At 45.9% G+C, this 23,323-nt stretch overlaps 1 long non-coding RNA gene across 1 annotated transcript in view; it reads right to left on the bottom strand.

Annotated features, from left to right (window-relative positions):
- Positions 1-23,323, bottom strand: part of LOC129143533 (uncharacterized) — a 68,732-nt gene that overhangs the window by 33,447 nt on the left and 11,962 nt on the right. The gene's annotated exons all lie outside the window — the stretch shown is intronic.

Below are 23,323 nucleotides of genomic sequence, written 5' to 3'. Positions count from 1 at the left end.
TGGCACCGATTAGAAGGGAAGCAAACTACGCCGGAGCTGATGCTGACTCATTTTTCTTTCTCAAAAGGGCCTAGAGGCCACAGGTTCAGAACCATTTGGCTGGACCCTTCCCGGGCTGAAAGCTGACTCCCTCCACCCCACAGCACTGCCAGAGCTGAAGCCTGGAGACAGAGCCCTCCACTCCCACCCTGCAAAGCCCCTCACCTCCTTTTCTCTAGCTGTCTTTAAGACATGATTCCCAAGTGAACCAATGATTAGGAGGAAAATGTATTGTGCTATAACAGAGAGAAATAATTAGGTTAGATAATAAGAAAGGGAAGTGTACCTTGTAAGAGGTTCTGCTGTGGTTATGCATTCTTGGGAATATTTGATCTATTATGTTTTTTTCTTGGTAGACATGGGATGTATTGAATCAGTAGAATAAATAAACCTCTTGGTAAGCAAGAAAAAACATACCTCAGATGGTAAGAATCTTGGTGACCCAGAAATGACAATGAGGAAAAGATCGGATGATCCTGACATTCTCATAACCTGAGAAGGAGATCCTGGAACAGTACTTGGGAGAGCCTTGCACTTAGGATTAAAGAATTAAAGCACACGGGGGCAGACTTGAGTGGTAGAAAGGATATATGAAACCCATGTGCTCAAGAATGTCCTGGGTACGGTACCTGCTGTCACTTCTACCACCAATGGTTGCCACCATCATAAGCAGTTGTCAGTGAATTCACATCATGCACCTGTCTGCCTATCTGCTGGTGTCACCACATGAGAGAAACCTCTGGCCAAGAGTTAAGGAAGGCCATTCTCCTGGCAGCTTCTGTGAACCAGCCTGGGTGCCAGCTAGCCTGACAGCCTCCTGTCTTGATTACTCTCCCTGCCCCTTTACCAATAGCCTGAGAGTCATGCGCTTTTGCAGAAGTTATTGGCTAGGGAGTCAGCAAACAATCCTGGGCAATGACACCAAAAATAAAAGGATGGGAGATGTTCATGATTAAATAAATTTTGGAAATGCTGCATACTTTAGCCTTCTCTGGGAGATTCACCGTGCACATTAGCATTCTAAATGCTCTGAGAAGCCCTGCAAGAAATAACCAGGCTAGTTTTATTTAACCCATTGTTTCCTGCACTGCTCTGATCAAGGTACCTTTTTCGTGGATACCTGCAAACATCCCCAAGAACATTCTTTAAGGAAATGTTTGTTGGCACAGCCAAGACTTTCAGCTGCATGTAAGAGAAGAGACTGGGGTCTGACTCAACCCAGGACCACAGTGACCTGCCCAGAAAAAAAGATGCTGAAACCAGCTGTGTTCACCTGAGGAGATGACCGTGTCTGAGAATAACAGTAGCTCATATTTGCTGGGTATTCACCTTGTACAGTACTTCATGATCTCCAGTTTTCAGATACGGAAACTTAAAGGAATGAAATGCAATGTACCCAGTAATATATAATAGGTGGTCAAGCCAAGGTCTCTCGGTGGCCTGCCTGACTTGGGTATATCCCATAAACCCTCTAGGTTCTAACTTTTTATTTATAACATGAGGCTTATCATATTATATTTTACCCACCCTTATGAAGTTGTGATGAGGATTAGATGAGATGATAAAGGACTTAATGCAGGGCTTAGAACATAGTAAGCTCTTAAGAAGTGTCAGCACAACAAATCCCACACAGGCTGTACTTAACTTCTCCAGTGATGGGCAGCTCATTACCTTACAAAGACCCTGACATGGCCCGCTCTAGTTACGAGAACAGTCACCCTCTTATTGAGCCAAAATTTGTCTCCTCTTCCCCTTGGTCCTAGCTGTGCCCTGGAAGCAGCCCCTAACCCTCCTCCCCTGACAGCTCTGCAGAGACCCAGACAAGGATGTCATCCCCAAGTCTGCTGGTCTTTTCTCCTTATCCTCCTTCCCCAGTTCATTGAGCTTGGGAGCAGGCACTTTGCCACCAAGTTAAGACCTCCAATCATTTCTTCTTCCTTTACCCCATCTCTGGGCAGGGCCCCTGGTGTTTCTAGGCTCCTCCCTTGAACAGCACACTTCTAAAGGGTTTCTCTCTATCTGCAAAGGCCAGCGTCTGCCACAGAGCACCCAGACCGTGAAAGTTGATGGAGGGCACGGACATCCTGCATGCCAGCCAGCCCAACTTGCCTGGGTGGCCAAGAAGGGGACAGGTCAGCCTCACACCTAACTCAGCTCCCTGGGGAAACCAAGTGAGGAGAAGGGATGTGCTGGCCCAGATGTCACTGGATGCAAGACCAGGTGCACAACCCAGCAGCCTCTTGAAGGCGGGAAGTCCCCAGAGGACACAGAACATGGAGGGAGAGAGCAACGTTGTTATGGTTTAACCCTTAGATGGCACATACCATTTACCAGCACAGTTCTATGTACTTTACCTGCAGAGTAACTCATTTATCCTCACAAGACCCTATCTGCTCCCATTTGAGAGAGGAGCAAACCAGGCCAAAGAGAGGTTAAGTCATTTTCCCAAGATCACACAGCAAATATGCAATACAGCTGGTGTTTGAGCCCAGACCATCTGGCTCCAGAGCTTGCATCCTGACTCTCTGTCCTACATTGTCTCCCAGCACTATACCATCTAGAGCAATCCAGGGAAGAAAAGGCTACAGGAAGGAATGGTAAAACTGAGACTAAAAGGGTAGGAAGGATTCAGAGACTTGAAAACAGAGAGAAAGGGCATTGTCTGGGAGAACAGCATGGAGCAAACGGTAAAGGTGTGCCATAGGCAGGGAGGAGGTCGGCTGGCTGGGGCAGAGGCCTTGGGGAAGGTAAAGGGTTAGTTTTGTTCTTCCTCTCAAACAGAATCATCATTACAGGGACAGGACAAGGTGAATGGCAGAGTCCCACCTAATGCCTTGTCTGGAACAGAGACAGTGAATAAAATAAAATCCCCACCCCAAGGAGCTCACAATCTTGTACGCAAAAGCCATTGTAGCAGCCGCTGCCATGGATGGGCTTGAGAGGGTGCCTTCCCCAGGCATGGTCCCTGTGACTCTGAAAGACAGCATCTCCCTTGCAAGGGAAGTTGGTAGCTGCTCAACTGCATCCATAAAGCAAGTCAGATTCCACTGGGAAAGCTTCTGGAGTCTCCATTAGTGCTAAAACGGCCCAATGCTGCCTCCCTCCACACTGGCAATGAATTACTCCGAGACGGAGATGGAGAAGATGCCAAAGTCTCCCATCGTCTTTCCTAACATTGGGACAAATTAAATCAAATTCCACTGCACGGCCTGAAGGCATAAACTTCGTTAGCTGCACCAATATATTCTGCCAGGCAGGCAGGCTCCCAGGTACTAATTACTTTATTCAGCAAGTTAAACAAATGATATGATATCTAAATTTGAGGGAGAGGCACCCGAGAGTTATGGAGCACATAGCATTGGGATCTGCCAATGAACAAAGCAAAATGGAATTGGTAAACTAACAGCTCAAAGTATTTTATCTGCATAGCCTTCAAGATTCAGCTCAGGGCCTCCGTCCCCTCCTCCTCTAGGAAGCCATCCCTAATGACATCATCTCCATAGACCTTTCCTTCCAGAAGGCTGTATACCCTAGTGGTTAGGAGCGTGGTTTTGGTCATGCCTAGTAAAATTTGGGTTCTACCTCAGACTAATTGTGTGACTTGGGCACATTGCTTAATAGCCAGATTACTCTAAACTCCCAGTTCCTCAACAGTAAAGTAGAGAAATAATAGCTTCTACTTCCTAAGATTGTTGCAAGTGGTTCTTGAGATAATCCATGTAAGGCTATTAGCACATAGTAAAATCTCCATGAACAGGCATTGTTTCTATTATGATTGTTAGTATTATTTATATTGTTAACCATTGCAATATTGTTGGGGTCTCCAGGGGGTTCTCAATAAGTGGCAGCCTTCTTCTTGACTCAGTCTGCAGAATTTTTAAATATAAAACAAATAGATGGAGATCAAAATATTGATATTATTACTGACAGAGGCTGAGTTGGAGGATGTAGCTTAGTGATGACAGTTAGGAGAATGAATTCCAAGTTTAAGTTTCTCACACACACACAGAACAGGGCAGACTTCTTTGCAGGAACCCTGCCCAGTCAAGACACACAGCAAGGTAGAGCCCTCATGGTCTCATCCAGGCCAGATCACCCCCAAGGGAGACAAGGTACCACAGAGACATGACTGTTATTCTTCTTAAATGTGCCAGTCAGATAAGTCATTCCATCTCCCCAGGGTAGCAAAAACAAGCGGGATAGAAAAGGACTCAGTTACACTAATTAAGCCACCTTCACCGAAGAAACATCTGGAGTAGGAGGAAAGCCTTTCCCACTAACACAGGAGACAATGGAATGTGGTGGAATCCAACAGGATGAATTCGAATCTATTCTCCCTCCATTCACTGCTATGGGATTTGGGGGAAGAAAATCTCTTTGATTATGGACCCAGTAAAATCTTGCTTAAACAGCACACAAACCATTCAGAAGAGGTCACTGGCCAGGCATGGTGGCTCATGCCTGTAATCTCAGCACTTTGGGAGCTAAAGTGGGAGGATCACTTCAGGCCAGGAGGTCAAGGATGCAGTGAGCCATGATCGTACCACAGCACACCCAGCCTATATGACAAAGCGAGACTCTGTCTCTGAAAAAAAAAAAATTAAAGAAAGGTAAGAAAGAGAGAGAGAACAAAAGAAAGAAAGAAAGAAGGAAAGAAAGAAAGAAAAAAAAGAGAGAAAGAAAGAAAAGAAAAGGAGGGAGGGAGGAAGGAAGGAGGGAAGGAAGGAAAGAAGGGAGGGAGGGAAAGAAAGAGAAGAAAGAAAGAAAGAGAAGGAGGGAGGGAAAGAAAGAGAAAGAGGGAGAGAGGAAGGAAGGAAGGAAGGAAGGGAGGGAGGGAGGGAGGGAAAAAGAAGAGGTCATCTACACTTCCCTGATCCTTGATCCTCTGTTCTTTGTTCCCCAAATCCAGACATGTCATGGCTCCTGAACTTTGGCTTTCTGGTCTTCCTCCCCTCATCTTCCTGGTGCTGAACCTGCCGCCCTCTTCTACAGCTTCTAAGACTGAGACAAAGCCGCACTGACCCAAGCAGTCCACGACCAGCCAGCTGCCCCCAGACACAGTTTCCTCACTCCTGGTCGGAAGACAGTTGAATACAGATTCTGCGCTGGCAGAGGAGTGCCGGCGCCTCCAGCTCCCTCAGCTCAGGACCTCTCCCCTCGCAGGAGCAGGTGGTGGAAAGCGTGCGAGCACGCTGGAGCTGAGGAAGCAGCAGGAAGGAGGGGTGTGTGCCAGTGCCATAGACTTGACCAGGGCCTTCCACATGTCTTCGCTCCTCTCACGGTCACGTAACCTTCTGAGGTGAGCACTGTCATCCCACTTTCCAGAAGAGACGCCTAAGGCTCAGGCCCTACCTGGAAGATTAGGAAGCCCCCGCCGGACCCCCTTCCTGGTTGACGATGACATTCATTCCAGTAACTGGCTTCGCTCCCTGGCTACAGTTGTTTGGATACTGGAGAGCACATGACTCAAGATGAAGCAATCAGAGTTGTCCTCCCACTAAAGTGTGCAATTCATAATCAGCCGCACTGGGGAAGTTGGAGACTGGACTATCATCTGATGACATGTGCCAAAAGACAGATAACAACAAGAGAGAGGACCAGGCATGGTGGCTCACGCCTATAATCCTAACACTTTGGGAGCCGGAGGTGGGTGGATTGCTTGAGGCCAGGAGTTCAAGACCAGCCTGAGCAACGTGGCAAAACCTCGTCTCTACTAAAAATACAAAAATTAGCCGGGCGTGGTGGTGCACACCTGTAATCCCAGCTACTGGGGAGGTTGAGACACAAGAATCACTTCAGCCTAGGTGGCAGAGAGTGCAGTGAGCCGATATCACACCACTGCACTCCAGCCTATGGACAGAGTGAGACCCTGTCTCAAAAAAATAAATAAATAAAAATTTTTGAAAAAATAAAATAAAACAAACAAGCAAACTAACAAAAACAAGTGAGAGAAAGAGAGACGATTAAGCACAAGCCCAGAGAAATCCAAACATGAAAGACTGTCTGGCTCCAGGGAGCGTGAGACTGAGATAGGGTGACTGCTTTGATTCTTGGTGGCCTCCCAGTCCCCTGTGAGAGCTACTGCCTCCCTGCAAAAAAAAAATTCTCTATTTTTGTTTTTATTTATTTATTTTTTGACACAGAGTCTCGCTCTGTCACCCAGGCTGGAGTGCCATAGCGCAATCTCGGCTCACTGCAACCTCCCCTTCCCGGATTCAAGCAATTCTCTTGCCTCAGCCTCCTGAGTAGCTGAGATTACAGGCACACGCCACCATGCCCAGCCAATTTTTGTATTTTTTTTAGTAGAGACAGGGTTTCACCATGTTGGTCAGGCTGGTCTCAAACACCCACCTCATGATCCACCCGCCTTGGCCTCCCAAAGTGCTGGGATTACAGGCGTGAGCCACCACACCTGCCCAAAATTCTCTATTTTTGTTTAAGCCAACTTAGTCTCTGATACTTGCAAATAAAATAATCTTAATTAAAATACTCAGAATGGTTAAGAGTCTTAACCAAGCAGTCAAGCCTAGAGCACAGACCAATCTCCTCTAACTTCAAACCGCACCCTCTTGGCTGGCTGTGGGGAAAGTGGGGATCTGAAGGGACCTATGGCTCCTTCCTGTCCCCTTCCTAGGAGTGAGGAGTGGAGTCCTAAAAGCAGAGCCTGTGATGAGATGTGCAGACCAACGCCTGCTCTCTGTGTCCTAGACCCATTTGAATCTGAAATCCCAAACCAGAGTCAAGTTTCATTCCATGAATCCCTATTTCAGCCACTCTCAGAGTGCCAGCCCCACTCCACAATGGGACAGTGATTTCCAGCTTCCCTGTGAAATTGTCTTCTAACTAGTTTTGTTTGGATTGGGTTTACCAGTAGAGATATGATTCTAAACTTTTCATTGGCATGCCTGGAACAACCCAGCACTCACACACACCCACACTCCCAGATCTGAAGACCTTCTTCATCTGCCATAAAACAGAACATCACCTTTTCCTTGGCTGAATGCAGCATCCAACACACTGGAGGTCCAGCTGATAGCAGGGAGGCAACATTGTTCCCCAGGTTGTCCACCAAAGGGTAGGTATGGGAGGTCCTCAAAGCTGTTAGTGGAATCAGAGGCTACGGGAGAATTCTGCCCCTGGTTGGGAGATCTGGAATTCCTGAGCAATCCCTAATAAATGTATACCAATAAATGTTTGATCAATAAATTAATCCCAAGAGTCCCTCAGGCCCTCATCCCCACAACCAGCCTCCATTCATCCTATTTAACCTGCTTTATCTAAATGTCCCTCAGATCCAGTCTTGCCTCCATCAGAACTGCGCCTGCTCTTGGTCAGGTTCTTACTCCCTCTCCCAGAGGCTAGCAAAAAGTAAATCTCTGGGCTCCCATCAACCCTCGCTCTCTGTCCCAATCTAGTTTCCATACCAGCAGCTGCCCAGTGGTTTTCCTAGAGCAGCCCCATTACTCCCCAGATTAATGCCCTGCAAGAGATCCCACTAAGGTCCTGAGACCTGGTCTCTGCCTATCTCTGTAACTTCATCTCTTACCTTACTCTTTGCACTGGAGGGGAACTGTGCTGTGGACTTCACGATGCTCTTTCAAGACTTCACGACTTTGCACATGCAGTCTCCTTTGCCTGGATTGCCTTTCTCTTCTCTACCACCGTTTCCAGTCTAACCTCTACCTCCTACTTAGCCTTTCCAACTCTCCTCTGGTGCACGTCCTCTGAGAAGCTTTGGCAGGCTCTGCCCCACTGCTCCCACCATGTGTTCCCCAGGGCCCCCATTTATCTTACTTAGTCCTCTCTCCTGCACACTGCTCACCTCATAAGGTAACTGATGGCTTACTTTTCTATATTCACCATCCAGCCGTGAGCACTTTGAGGTTAAGGATGCAGCTTATTCATCGTGGATATCAGGAAGAAACAATGATTGCCCTTCAGAATAAGAACTGACTGTAGTTGCTTTTACATGCTAGGGGGATAGGAAAATTCCTATCAGAGGAGATGGCTGTTTATTTAGGAAAATATGTTGCAGCGCCTCTTTGGGATGAAATGTGATGCTCTCCTAGGCATAATCTAGAAAGAGCAGTCATATGAAGGAGGGACCAAACTGCGTAGTAAGATGAAGAAAGGTTTCCAAAAAAAAAGGAAAAAACAAGAAACGTTTCCATTCTTCTGGACAGCCTCGGTGGGAAGGTATGCATTTCTTGAGAAAACAAAGGGACGTGGGGAGTATGTGAGAAGCTATGTAGGGGAGGGTGGACACAGCAAGAAGGCTTAGGGTCTAAAGAGGAAAGGTGGACGGTGGGACATCTCTGGGACAGTGTGGGCTGAGGAACCTGAAGAAACAGATGTCAAAAACTCAGGTTTAAAGTGTTTCCTGCACTGTGCTATTCTATGCTGTCACACACACACACACACACACACACATACACACACACACAGTCCTGCCCCTCTCCCCACAATACCCCAAACCTTCAGGCAAATGCTAGCGATCAACATTGCTGGGGTGATGCTCAAGAGGAATAAAGGCAAAGAAACCTCGTCTTGCAGGGACCATGCACAGAGGGACAGCAGAGGAGTGGAGCTGGCAAGCAGATGACTGAGAAGTCGAGAAAGCAAGTCAGAAGGGAAAGGTAAGCGTGAGAACAAAAACCATCCCAGGAATTTGCTGAAACCTTGGGGAAGGTATTAAAACCATTGGGAAGGAGTGGGCTCAAGTCATTTACTTTAAATATTAAAGTAAAGGTTTACTGCTCAATGCATGCTCAAATGAATTGAAATTCTGATCACTTTGGGGACCTCTGAGACTGGCCTGCACACGTTTCAGGGCGCGCTCTTCCACAATGCACGGGAAAGAAGAGGAATGTCAAAAATGCTTGGCAATCCCATGGTTGTAATAGAGGGTGTAAGAGGTTGGAGGTTTTTGAGAGTGCTGAGAGCTGACAAGGTTTCCTTAGAGAGGCTGGGGAGAACAGCAGAGGAAACAAAATCTTTACTTGCCAGAGCAAGAGGGAACCTTCGGAACACCTGTTGCTCGGACAGCAAATAGACTTCTACCTCAGTGCCAACTCTGATCAACTGCTAGTGGGGGCCTGGAGCACTGCCTTAGGAAGAATTCTAAGGCTCTGTCCAGATTCCACAAGAAAGAATTCAATGATCAATTAATAATGTCTGCCATGGGTGCAGGAACAGGAATGATAGCCTGTGTGCCATAGAGTTGCCCTCTCTTATCTAGCCAAATTTATCTTTATATAGGTGGAAAAAAAGAAGCAACTTACCTAAGTCACATGGTTAGTGGCTACAGTCAAATCTAATATCAAATTCTGGGCTCTTCTCTGCACTGTGCTCCCTTACACAAAACACAAGGTAGAGAAGCAGGATGGTTAATATCTTGGCTAGCTGTCTGGTGAAATTAAGCAAGGCACAAGGACGGACCATGCCAGATGAAGGCAGGAAGGAAAACTGTATTAGGTTTATGTCAGGAGCAGGTGTTGGCCAGAAAATCTCTTTGTTCACTCTAAGAACACACAGCTTCCAGGTGCATCAGAAGTCCTGCAGAATGGGTTAGCATACCAGTGTGACCAGGGCCCAAGCTCAAGGTGGGAGGGATAGGAATTTTCATGATAGGAAAGGAAGAAGACATTGACCCAGGCAGTCCTGGCTAGTGTCTTTTTTTGTTGTTTCTCTGGCTAGTGTCTTTATATTATGCATTCATTGAACAAATATTATTTAAGCATCTTAGAGTAAATTAGCGAACTAGGAGCTGGGGCTAGAGTTCTTGAGGCATTTGCAACAAAGAGAGGGAGGAGACAGGCATGAAACTGCTAATTATGCAATTAGTTATATAATTATAAATGGAGATAAATGCCATGACGGGGTACAGGGAGCTCCGACAGCAAACAACCCTGGGGATCTGATGTAATCCAGAGAAGGAGAGAAAGCATTCCTGAGGAAGTGACATTTAAACTGAGACTCAAAGGATTTAAACAGGAGGTAATGATAGATTGAGGGTAGAGAGAGGCAGGAGAAGAAGAAAGACAGGAAGACAGAGGGCAGAGGAAAGAAGCTGTTAAAGGCCTAATGGAGGAAAGAAACATGACATATTTGAGGAACTGAAAGACCAAAAGGCCAGAAGGGCTGGAACACAAAATAGGCATGTTTTTCAGGTTGTTGTCAGGGGGCATGAAGTTAGAAACCAACAAAGGATATATCCACGACAGTAACCCCACCCCTCCCTACACCTGTAGCCTATGTGGAACCAAGGCATGAGTTTTTAGAAGATATCCCCTCTGGATTGACAGCCCACCTGAACAGCTGGGCAAATGGAGCCCCCACTTAGCCCCTCAGCCGGGCACATTTGTGCAGTGCATAGCCTGCACAGCTGTACGTGTCAGTCCTGTCCTCACCTCCCTCATCCCAGCCCCCAGCAAGTAAGTTAGACCAGTATCCATAGAAATCAACTGGTCATCCCATTAAAATACAGATTCCAATTTGGTAGCCCAGGGTGATGCCTGAGATTTTTCATTTCTAATGCACTCCCTAGTGCTTACTGCTGCTCCTCTGTGGACCACATTGAATGACAAAGAACTCGCAGACAAACTGCGAAGGACTTAAGCATCAACATCCCAGGGCAAACTGAAAAGAGAAAAAGTCCACGGAAAATGATCTTTGATTAAATGCAATTCTTTTGGATTATTTCCCACTGTGCGCCAGGGCTTGTCATGCTGGAGACAGATAAACACGATACAGCCCTTGTCAACAAGGAGATGGCACTCAAAACCTGGTGGGAGAGATGAGCAGAAGCACAGACCCAGGGCAGTAATTAGTCCCATAGAGAGAGAAGCGAAGAGCCCTGGATCCCAGAAGGAATGACTAGTGCTAATTAGGAAAAGCAGGGAGGACTCCCTGGGAGAGGTGACATTTGTGGAATGAACAGGATTTCGACATGAGGAATATGGAAAAGGTAAGCAAAAGAATTGGGATATACCTCAACCAATCAACCAAGCAATATATAAATAGATCAATTTTTTAATAAGAAGAAATAAAATATGAAGGAGCATGAAGATCCCAAGGCACATGGACCTTAAGGAGGGTTTGTGGGAGGCAGTGCTAGAAAACTCATTCAACGTCAGACTCTCCTGGATTTTAAATGCCAAGTTAAGAGAAGAGAAACTTAGGAAATCTGTATGTTTTACCAAAAAGAAAAAGCAAAGCCCTATTAGGCAGAGTCTGGGCCAACTGCCCAAGCTCCAGTTCTGTGAGGCCTCCTTCGGCAGCGCCCAGTACTGAGGAGGACCCGGCAGGATCAATACACAACAGCTTTCAGGTGTCTGGACTTGTGTTGTCAACACAAGAAGGTCGAGGATAACAATGCCTGAGGGCAAACATCAAACCCTACCTGCTGGGGCAGCAGGCTGGGGGGGAAGCAGAGAAAAGGTTTTCAGAAACAGAAAAGGAGGCCTCTGAAAAGGACTCAATGAAGGAGACACGAAAGATAAAATCCAACCTCCTTAAAAAGAAAACCCATAAAATTGTGTTTACAATATCAAAGCCGATGAAAGAAATGGATGGTTTGAGAGGGAGGAGATTTAGAAAGCCCTTTAAGAGGCTGCAAGAAATAAAAAAGCCAGGACAAAAGCTGAACACCCCCAGAATCCCTGCATCCACCTCCCCCAGTACATCCACCTCTCCCCACCTTCACCATGCTGAAATCAGACCCATACCTGCAGCCCTGGCCAAACACAGACTCCAATACCAACCCTGCCCCAACTGAAGGAGCCCAACAGGGTTTAGCCCATGCCCAAGGGAACACAGCCTCAATCCAGCCTGGCTGTCTACCCTGCTCTGGCCTTATGCCCACTTCTGCAGTGGCCTCAGTCTTGCCTCAGAAATGAAATCTCTGCCTTAAATTGTAGATCAGTGGATTTGAGTCCCTGCATGGCCTGCCTGAGTCTACTCAGGCTGAGACCCCACCAAGTCCTCCTTCACTCTGGGAATCCATCCACTGGGATCCCATCATCTGCAGTTATTCCTGTAGATAGATAAACTGAGCCATCTGAACCAGTCCTGCCCAGAGTGCAGAGGCTGAAGGGAGGCAAGGATTTTTCTAAAGGCAACAATAATCAGACAACTCAGAGCTAAGTCATAGAAACAGAATCTGCCTGGCTTTTTCCTCCTTCCCACATCCTTGGGTGTTTCTTGTGCACTCATTCATTTCTTAAACATTTTCAAATGTTTTCCCAGAGTGAAACTTTACACTGATGATACAAAGGTGATGCAGGTGTAGCCCTGAAGAAAACCTTCCTACTGGCATGGACATGGCATTCCCCCAGGCTCCTGACTCCAGGCATTCCCTTCTCTGCCTTCTGGGTGGCATCCCTCTGCGGGGTGCACTGTCCCTCCCAGTTGCAGTCAGGGTGCTCCATAGCTCCTGGTGGATGACAGTGCCAGCCCTGTGGCCTCCCTACATAAGGCTGCAGTGGGAGGGACTGAGGGACAATGTGGGGTGGTTGGCTTGCTGCATTTAGCTCTGAGCAGGGGAGAGCTCAAATGCTTTCTCCCCAAACAGATTCCTACTGATGAACCATAAATAAATTCACGTTTCTTCACCGCAGATGGGTGGAATGCTGGGGGGCTTCCTGAGCAATCCCACTAGCAGCAGACCCCGTTCCCAGACTCTCTCGTTCCGAGTCTGAAACAGAGGGTCTGGTCTCAGGACCAGCTCGCAGGTGTCACATTGTCTTCTTCCAGATCCTAAGGTGAGTGTAAGGTCCCCCATGCTGTTCACAACCACAGTCCTTTCTAGCAGCTCAGACTGCATCCCCTGACAGTCTCTAAGTATGTGTGTATAAAAATACATGTATCTGGGCCAGGCGCGGTGGCTCACGCCTGTAATCCCAGCACTTTGGGAGGCCAAGGCAGGTGGATCACCTGAGGTCAGGAGTTCGAGACCAGCCTGGCCAACATGTCTCTACCAAAAATACAAAAATTAGCTGGGTGTGGTGGTGGGCACCTGTAATCCCAGTTACTTGAGAGGCTGAGGCAGGAGAATCACTTGAACCTGGGAGGCAGAGGTTGCAATGAGCCGAGATTGCACCGTTGCACTCCAGCCTGGGCAACAAGAGTGAAGAAAAAAAACAAACAAACATGTATTTATCTCCCAGCTCTGTCTGCTGAGAGGGCCAAGATGCAAAGAAATCCCCATAGCAACAAGCACACCTAGCACCTAGGTCTTGGTTTTTAAATACTGTTCTCCACTAAAAGGAGCCAGGGCTCCTTGAAGAAATGACCAATCCCAGGACTTCAGCAGGGAAAACATGAGGCAAGAGAAACCTCGGACATCTTGCCTTTGCCCAGCCTATTCCCTCTTCCTGGGCTGCCTTCCCACCAATTAATTCTTCTCACTCCCTTCTCTGACAGTCCACAGTAAGCAGCATCATTCTATCATTCTGTGCACCAGTCAGCGTTCAATCTTCTGTTGCTGGACAGACTTAAGAAAGCACCGTGGGCAAGTGTAGCCCCTTTGGAAATCCAACTGACAGGTGCAAACTCTGGTTCTGCTCAGCACTCATTGCTTAACCTCTCTGAGGCTCAGTTTCTTCCTCTGTGAAATGGGGGTACTGATGCCTACCTCCTGGGGTGCTGTGAGGCCTCGGGCAGGCATCCATGCTGATCCGACAGGCTCAGTACTCATCCAGAGCAAACACTAAACAGCAGTATTTTCTCCATGGTGATGTGTTCGCCTGCCCTATTAGAGTCTGAGCCTTCCTCATCTGTCTCTTTCCATTCCCCAGCACCCAGCACCATACCTGGCACCCCAGGAGCGTTGCATCCGTGTTTCTCATGTTGTTTGTGTTGCTAGCTGATATCTGCTCACTGGCCCTTGTTGACTGAATGGGCTGATGGGCACATAGCCACACTTGTTGACTGAGTTTTTCCTACTGATACCCACTGCCTGGAACCTGCCCAGGGCAATCCCTCATAGTATCTGCCAGGGCCCCCAACCCCCTGGATAAAGGCAAACAGGAAAAATAGCCCTCTTGTTTCCTCAGCCCTGCCTCTGGCCAGTTCTACCTGCCTCTTTCTTGTGCTCTCTAGAACACCCCCATTTCTCTGCACCTCTATCTCACCTCATCACTGTCTCTGCACCTTGTCAGTGTTGGGGTTCAGAAAGCAACACCCCAAAAGGAAGGCCTCAGAAGCAGACTCAGAAGCAGTTCTTCTCTAACCTTCTTTTGCCCTCTTGTCTCTCAGTCTCATTCTCCCCTGAGGTTAGCCATACAAACTAGAATCTCTCTTCCCTGAGGCGGGTCATGGAAACCAGAACCTCCTTTACCCAAAGCCAGCCATAAAACCCAAAAATATTACTCTAACTTTCCCTCTGCCTTTCTGTGTAAAAACTGGCCATAAAGAAATTATCTAGCCTGGGGTGCTGGCTCACACCTGTAATCCCAGCATTTTGGGAGTCTGAGGCAGGAGGATCACTTGAGCCCAGGAGTTTGAGACCAGCCTAGGTAACACAGTGAGACCTTGTCTATTTAAAAAAAAAAAAAATTAGGCAGGCATGATGGTGTGCTCCTATGGTCCCAGCTACTTGGGAGGCTGAGATGGGAGGATCACTTGAGCCCAGGAGGTCAAGGCTGCAATGAACCGTGATTGAGTCACTGTACTCCAGCCTGGGTGACAGAGGAAGGCCCTGTCTCAAAAAAAAAAAAAAAAAAAAAGGAAAAGAAAAAGAAAAAGAAATTATCTGAACTACCTTGTTTGACTTTAGGTTATAAGACTCCCATTCCAGTGAAGGTCCTGCTCCCTGCCCAGAAGGAAGGAATGCGTGCTCACAGATGCCAAGAAGAATCTAAGCAGACAGGCCCTGCTGGGTTTCCCCTCTCAGTCTATTAGCATTCAATCATAGCCTTTTGTCCAATCGTATCTCTACACGACTGTTCATACTTTGTTGAACCCAAGCACAAAAGTGGACATTTTCTCCTGCATCTTTGGGCCTTCATTCTGAAGCCTCTCATGTATACGCACTAAATAAATGTGTATGCCTTTTCTCCTATTAATCTATCTTTTGTGAATTGATTTTTCAGTGAAACTTCAGGTGGCCAAGGGCCTTGGCCCCTGCATCAGCATTGCCATGCCTGAGTTTCTCTGTGTGTCTGTGGCTCTGCTCGGTCACCATGTCTCTGCCCACCTTTGCTGACTCCCTCTCTGTTGCTTCTTCTCCCTGCCACCATCTTTCCCTCCCACAGAACGGCTGCGCTTCCCCTTGCCGATGGCCTCATTGTCCGCACTCAAGGATATGGGCCTCAATAGCACCTGCACGCATTTGTTGCTACCTCTTCATTGTTTTCCTGGTGGCAGACCAGCTTTTCCTCTCTATTCCTCAGGGATTTATTGCAGATGGGTTTTTTTTAATCTCCTCTATCTGGGGTGTCTCCCCTTCCCTTCGTGTCCCTTCCCCCAATCCTAGAACCTCCAGTGGTGGTGACTTCTAGAGATCAGGGGGAAAAGCTCAAGATCAGGGCAGGAGAAAAACCTCCAAAGTCCCAAGATAGGATCTTCAGAAGCAGCCTGAGGATCCTCTTTCCGTGAAGTGTGGTGCATGCAGAGAGGGGATGGATATGTTAACACATGCCACACATACAGGGTGACATGCTACACGGGAAGAACATGTGCTCAGCCTCCGAAGTCATCAGGAAAGTTCATACACCCTGCGTTGGGGACACGTGAACACCACGAGGGCCATTTATTTGAGAGCATACAGGTCCCACCTGTGCAAGGCAAATCCCAGCCTCCCAAAGTGCTGGGATTACAGGTGTGAGCCACTGCACGAAACAGCTGATCTATGCATTGGAGGACATGGTGTTTGAGGATGCAGATGTGAATGTTGCGGGAGAGGGGAATGTACAGAGTATTCAGCCATTTGTTCTGACTAAATGAACTCTTCACTGCCTCCTTGCCTGTTCCATGTGACTTGCAGGGCCTCCCTGCAGGAAGGGATATCATTTCCCACCCCCAATGACATCAGGCATGGCCATGGAACATCAGGCTTGGGCCAAGGGAGTGTGCACAGAAGTGACGCATGCCACATCTGAACAGAAGCTTCTAGGGTCATATTGCTCTGCCTTTGCTCCTTTTCCTCTGCCCCAGGAACCGCATGCTCTAGACAGGGCCTCCTCCTTCAGCCCAGCTACCAGAATGAAAAGACATGAGGAACAGACCTGGGATCTGACTTGCAGATAATAGGTAAAGTAAGAGTAACATAAACGTGTGTTGTTTGTAAGCCACTGGCACTTGTGGAATTTGGGGGTCATTTGCTAGTGCAGCATGACCTAGTGAAAGCTGACTGAAACATTTCATGTAGCCGCATGGCCCTAAGTACTCTCCACATGCTGATGGCTTTTTTTTTTTTTTTTTTTTTTGAGACTGCCTCAGTCTCCTGAGTAGCTGGGACAACAGGCATTACCACCATGCCCGGCTAATTTTTGTATTTTTAGTAGAGGCAGGGTTTCACCATGTTGGCCAGGCTGGACTCGAGCTCCTGACCTCAAATGATCCACCCACCTCAGCCTCCCAAAGTGCTGGGATTACAGGCGTAAGCCACAGCCCCCGCCTGATGGGTCTTGTATGTCTATCTCCAGGCACATCTTTTTCTCTGAGCTTCAGACCCATCTATCCAACTGTCAGTTCCAGTCTTCACTTGGGTATCTAACAGGCAGATCAAACATAACATTGGCACATAACTCTTGATTTTACTACCAACCATCCTCGTAAATCTGCTCCTCCTCAAATCTTCTCCAAATGACCTGTCAGATTTACCTCCAAAACCCCTAGTCAAAGCCCCATTATTGTCTATCTAGCCTACTGCAACAGCCCCCTAACAGGTCTCTCTACCTCACATACAGCTGCCACAGTTGTCCTTCTGTAAGTGTAAATCAGATCACATCATCGAGGCTTTCCATGGCAATTAAAATTTAAAAAAAAAAAATTCTCACCAAGGCCAATGGTGCTTGATCTGATCTGCTACTAAATAGGTATTTAATGATGATGATAATAATAATTGCTTAATTTTATGTCATTTTGACTGGGCCACTGGGTGCGCAGATATTTTGTTAAATGTTATTCTGGGTGTGTCTGTGAAGAAGTTCCTGGATGAGATTAACATTCGAATCAGTAAACTGAGTAAAGCAGATTGCCCTCTCCAATTTGTTCATCTGGGCTTCATCCAATCTGTTGGAGGCCTGAATAGGACAAAAAGGCTGAGTTAAAGAGAATTCACACTCTTTCTGCCCTACTGTCTTCAAGCTGGGACACTGGTCTTCTCTGCTGCCTTAAGATTCAGACTGGAAATTAACCATCAGCAATTCTGACTGTCTCTCTGTGGCTTCTCCTTTCTGCTATCTTCTTTTCCTCCTACAGAAAAGCTGCCTTTCCCCTTGCTGATGGCCTCAAGGACATGGGCCCTCAATAGCACTCAACAGTCTCTGACCTTTGGACTCAGGCCAAAACTACACTATCAGCTCTCCTGAGTCTCCAGCTTGTCAACTGAAGATCATGGGACCTCTCAGCCTTCATAACCATGTGAGCCAATTCCTTATCATATAGAAGACATGTATATTTATGTGATAAGGAATATATTATACATAAACATATGCTATTGGTTCTCTTTATATGGAGAACTCAGGCTAATATGATGATGAGGAGGAGGAGGAGAAGGAAGAGAAGCAGAAGAAGGAATGAGTGTGAGAGCTCAGGCCTGTTGGGGATGCTCTGTTGAGCAGACTCAGCTCAGATCTGACAGTAAATACCTATACCATGACTAGTCTAAAACTTAAACCACCTAGTTTGCCACCAGCTCCTCGAAATTGGCCAAGAGAGGGCCCCATGTTCACAAGCCAAGTTTGCCATGTTCACTGCCGCTCTCTTCCTTTCCCAGTCCATGTCCTCCCCGTCCTGCATGGTCCTCCCAGATGCCAGCCCCTTCTGCTGTATTTCCCAGAGCATAGCTGAGCTCTGGAGTGGTAAGTGAGTCCTTCAACACAGACTATGGGTTTTAAGATTCAAGATATTTTTGAGCCATGATGTCACCAGAACACTGTCCAGAGGCCCTGAGAATTGAAACCAGGAATCCAGGATCCAAGCCCAGACTTAGATGGGGACACTGGGTTCATGTTTAACGAGAGGAGATCCTATGGTTTGAATGTGGCCTCTCCATTATCCAGACATTGAAACTAATCACCAATGTAACAATATTAAGAGGTGGGGCCTTCAGGGGGTGATTAAGTCTTGAGGGTGGTGCCCTCATGAATGGAATTAAGTGCCCCTACAAAAGGACTTGATGGATGAAATTTGCTCCTCTTGACCTCTGCCTTCTGCCATGTGAGGACACAGCATCTCTCTCTTCTGGAGGATGCAGCATTCCAGGTGCCATCTTGGAAGCAGAGACCAGGTCCTCATCAGAAAACTGAACTTGCTGGAACTTTGATCTTGGAATTCCCAGCCTCTAGAGCTGTGAGAAAATACATTCCTGTTCTTTATAAATCATATAGTCTGTGGGATTTTAACTTTACTTTAGGTTCACAGTACATTTGCAGGTTTGTTATATAGGTAAACTCGTGTCAAAAGGGTTTGGTTTACAGATAATTTCATCACTCGGGTACTAAACTTAGTACCCAATAGTTAATTTTTCTGACCATCTCTCTCCTCCTACCCTCCACCCTCAAGTAGTAGGTCCCAGTGTCTATTGTTCCCCTTTTTGTGCCCATGAGTTCTCATTATTTAGCTCCCACTTATAAGTGAGAACATGCAGTATTTGGTTTTCTGTTCCTGTGTTGGTTTGCTAAGGATAATGGCCTACAGATCCATCCATGCTCTGTGGTATTTTGTGATATCAGTATGAAACGGCCGAGACAGGAAAGCAAAGTCACTTGATTGCATTCAGACAACATCACCCTCTGCATCAATCCCTATTCTGGGCATTGTGGGGAGACACACAGAAAACCAAAGACTTCCCTCACTTAGAAGGGAGAGGGTAGAGACACAAGCCTAGCCTCAGTTGCTCTTGGTGTGATGCTGGAGACACTGCTGCCTTCAGAGAGCTCCCAATATGCAAGAGCCTCACAGTTCACAATGGAGGCATTGGTCCAGACCCCTTCCCTCTGACTCATCCATCCCTCAGTCCTTGCTCTTTGCTCCAAGCCTATCTGTGTCGGGCTGCCAATCTAAGGTGACTCAGGGTTTTAGAATATCTCAAGTTGAAGACACACTCCCTCTTCTTCCCATCCCATGGGGCTTTCTGACTCCAGGCTTTGGGGAAACAATGCTCACTGGGACCTCATCTTCTCTGTCCTATATAGTTCCTGAGATATCTGCTCATCAAGCTAGTGTCCAAGCTAGTTCTGCTCCATGGAGAAGCCTGACTTTTACTCATGATTGTAGAGAAGCATCGAGGGCTCATTCCCATGGCCTACCCTACAAAGAGAAGGAACAATAATGAGAGAACACAAGTAATCAATCAGCATGAGAGCTGATTTCTTGTTGCCATTTATGTTGTCATTATGTTTTCTTCATGGCAGCAAGGTTCTACAGTGGCATTTCTAAGGCTAATGGAAGAACATGGGATTGAAACAAAAATACTAGTCTTTGGGGCTCTGAGGCTCCAGGGATTACTGTAGTTTTATTCAGAGTAGCTTCCCTCTTATCAGTTTTGTATATTGTGGTTCCATGTGAAATGTTATTTAAAAGTGGTTCTTCCAACTAGACAAAGATTTGAGAACCACTGCTGCTCTGCTCGCTACCATTTACAAGTCCTGTGCCATCACTTAAAGTGCATTATGTGACATTATAGATGTCCGTTGTCAACTTGGTGTCACCATCACATACATCATGCCACATGCCCTAGTATCTAAGTGAGCATGTCTTTTGATTTTATATTCAGTTTGTTTATAGCATGTTTTTCAAATTACAAAAGTAACACATGTTTGATTATAACAACTGAAACATACAATAAAAAGATGGTAAATTATAGCGCCAGTCCCCACCCATGACCTCTCCTCTGATGTAAGCAGTGTTAATATCCCGTTATGTAACCTTCAAGTGGACATCTATCATGAACAATTTTAGCTGTCTCTAAAATTACTGATGCAAGAATCTGTCACCTACGATAGCAATTGGTATGAGCAAGGCAAGATATGAATATATATTTCTTGTTTTCATCCACAAGTTAACTAATTTCCAGAGGCTGTCTGGGTTTCCAACAAGGAAGAGCAACCATAGTTGACCAGTGACCATGCAGTCTAAGTGGACCAACAAATGGAAAACCCTGTCTCTGAGAGGGGTGCCCACGGTCACAATTAATGTGGGGCTATAGTTCTGGGATCGAGCAAACATTATATGTATGAGGCTGTGAGCAGTGTTCATGCACCTGGATCTCCAGGTGCTTTTTCAGAGATGGTGAAGGCTTGTGATTACAGTCTGGGTGTAAATCCCACTCTGCCATTTTTTGTGAGTGGTCAATTCACCTATCTAAACCTCAGTTCACTTGTCTAAAAACTGGAAAGAAGAATAATACCCTATGTATCAGTCAGAGTCCAATCAGAAACACCAAAGCCAATTCCACATAGTCCAAGTAGGAAGGGCTTTAATGAAGGGAATTAGAAGCTTCTACAGTTGTTAGAAGACCTGGGAAAGAATAGCTGGGGAAGCCACCACTGAGCACCCAAGGACACCAGTACAGCAGACATCCAAGGTCTTACCCAAAACCCCTGGGAAGCTCTGCTGGCCTTCTCAGGCTGCAGCAATGAAGCAGGTAAAGCTCAAGTGGAAGGTGCTTCAAACCTCATGTCTGCCTATTTATCTACCTACCTGCAACTAATTCTGGAGAATCACAGCCTCGCCACCTTTCCTACTTTCCAAACCTTCCCTAAGCACCTCTTTTGGCAGACTCAAACCAGGAGCCATATGGCAAAAGGCATTCTGGGAAATGTAGGTCTCATCTCCTCTTCCACAAAGCAAGGGACACCTGATGACAGGTGGCGGTGATGCCAGATGAACAATCAACAACCTAGCACAACCTACTGCATAGGCTTTTTATGAGATCAAATGCAATAATGCAGAGACAAAGTCTTAACAAAGTGCTTGGTGCACAGTTAATGCTTAATAACTGGCAGTTATTATAATTCTTTTTATAATTTTGATTGCAGAAATGGTGGCTTTCCACCTCGCCCAGCACACTCACTCCATTTCATGCTACAGAAAATCCTAGGCACTGGGGTTCCTGTCAAAAGATACATTTCCCATTGCCTCACACCACTCAGCAGGTCCCATCGCTTCTTTTTCCGATCCGACTATAATGGCAACATTTGTAAATTGCTGATCCTCTAATTCCCCATAAGCATGTAGCCTGACTCAATGTATTCAAATCAATTACACAGAAAGGCATGAACTAAATTCTCTACTTCTGTATCCTGGTTTTATATTTCATAGTGATTGTACTTGAAATCACCACCAAAAAAAGAGCATTATGCTACAGGTGTGTCTTCTTCATCATAAATCAATCAAGGCATGAGGAGATCCAATAATAACCCTATTTATGAACAAGCAGTTCTAGCCTCACAATTACTATCACCAAACATTTCAGAATAATGAAACGTTTCCAATGAGAATTAATTTAAAAACACCAAAATGCATGCAAACTTACTTCCATGAAACTTAAATTCAAACCATCCCACGGGTAACCAAATTATACTTGTAAAGAACTCAAATTGATTGGACTTCAAAATTCAAAATTCAATTGTAGAAAATAAAATAGGTTATAAACTGCAAAGGCCTTTGCCAAACCATCCCCTGCTCTGAAGCACAATCCAAACATCACATGGTCACACGTCAGTGCTGCCTGCAAAGAAATCCATTTTACAAACAAACCTAGGGTAATAGGACCCAGATCTGAAATGCCTTATCCTGATTAATGACGGACCCACACACTGTTATATCCGTGGTCACCAAGAGAAAAGCTAACATTCTTGGAAGCAGCATTACTCTTAAAATTGCAATAATCTCCAGGGAAAATAACCCAATTTAAACTTATTCCCTCTTTAGCTAGAATGTGTTTAACTCTTTTAAACTTGTTCTTTGCTGTTACCTGTGTCCTTCAAAGACATGCCCCTTGTTATTCTACGTAACTCCCTTCACTCAGAAGCCTTCAATAATTGCAAAAGCAATTTAACCCCCAGTTTACCATGATACTATTAAAGAGTAAAATAGTCAGTAGCCCAAAGAAATTCTTAGGAAGCCAACGCTTTCAATTGGCATGCTTTTTTTAGACCCTAAATTCATATGCATAAATACGCGTTCGTTCAGTCTGTCAACCCACGTCTAGGTAATGGGTGAATAAGTTAGAGGAGCTCTCTGATGTCAGGGAACTTACATTCTAGTCAGAAGAGGCAGATACGTGAATCAACAAACAAGACCGTTCAGGATGCATACGCACTGATCTGAAAGTCTCTTCACTTCACTTGCCTGAGCTGAGGTGGGACCACAATCTTTGAAGAACCAAAGAAGGAGAGTTCTCAGAAGAGGTTATAGCAAGTGCAAAGGTCCTGTGGCAGGAAAGAGCTTGCCAGGCTCAGGAGGTGGAAACATACATTGCCAAACACAAATACACACACAACATATACACCAACACACACCAAAGACTTCCTACAAGGTTTCATTAAATACTGAGTGGGTACAAAAGATATTTATAAAACATGTCTGCTGTACAAAGAATAACAATAAAGGGAACATTCGTGTATCCCACCATCCAGTTTAGAAATGAAAGCGTGACCATCAAGCATGACCTCTTTGATCTGATTGCCTCTCTTCGTAACCCAGAGAAATGCTAATCTGAATTCATTCTCCAATGTTTTTTTTCTTTATCACCTTATATCCTGAACAATATATTGTTTAATATGTTTTTGATCTCTAAGACTAGAATCTTGCAGTTATGTAGGTTTGTATGGCTTGGGGTTTTTGTAGCCAAGTCAAAGCTATGATAAATTTGTTTCTGAAATTTTTGAGTGAAGGAGTTAATAATTTTTAATTAGAATTTGTTATTGAGATAATTATAAATTCATATGCAATTTTGTGTATCATTTATCCAGTTTCCCCCAGTGGTAACTGATATGGTCTGGCTGTGTCCCCACCCAAATCTCATCTTGAATTGTAGCTCCCATAATTCCCACGTGTTGTGGGAGGGACCCAGGGGGAGATTATTGAATCATGGGGGTGGTTCCCCCATACT

This window comes from Pan troglodytes, chromosome 1, assembly GCF_028858775.2.
Source record: "Pan troglodytes isolate AG18354 chromosome 1, NHGRI_mPanTro3-v2.0_pri, whole genome shotgun sequence".
NCBI classification, from domain to species: Eukaryota; Metazoa; Chordata; class Mammalia; order Primates; family Hominidae; genus Pan; species Pan troglodytes.
Note: the sequence above shows the minus strand (reverse complement) of the source record. Positions and strands in the feature narration are given on the sequence as shown.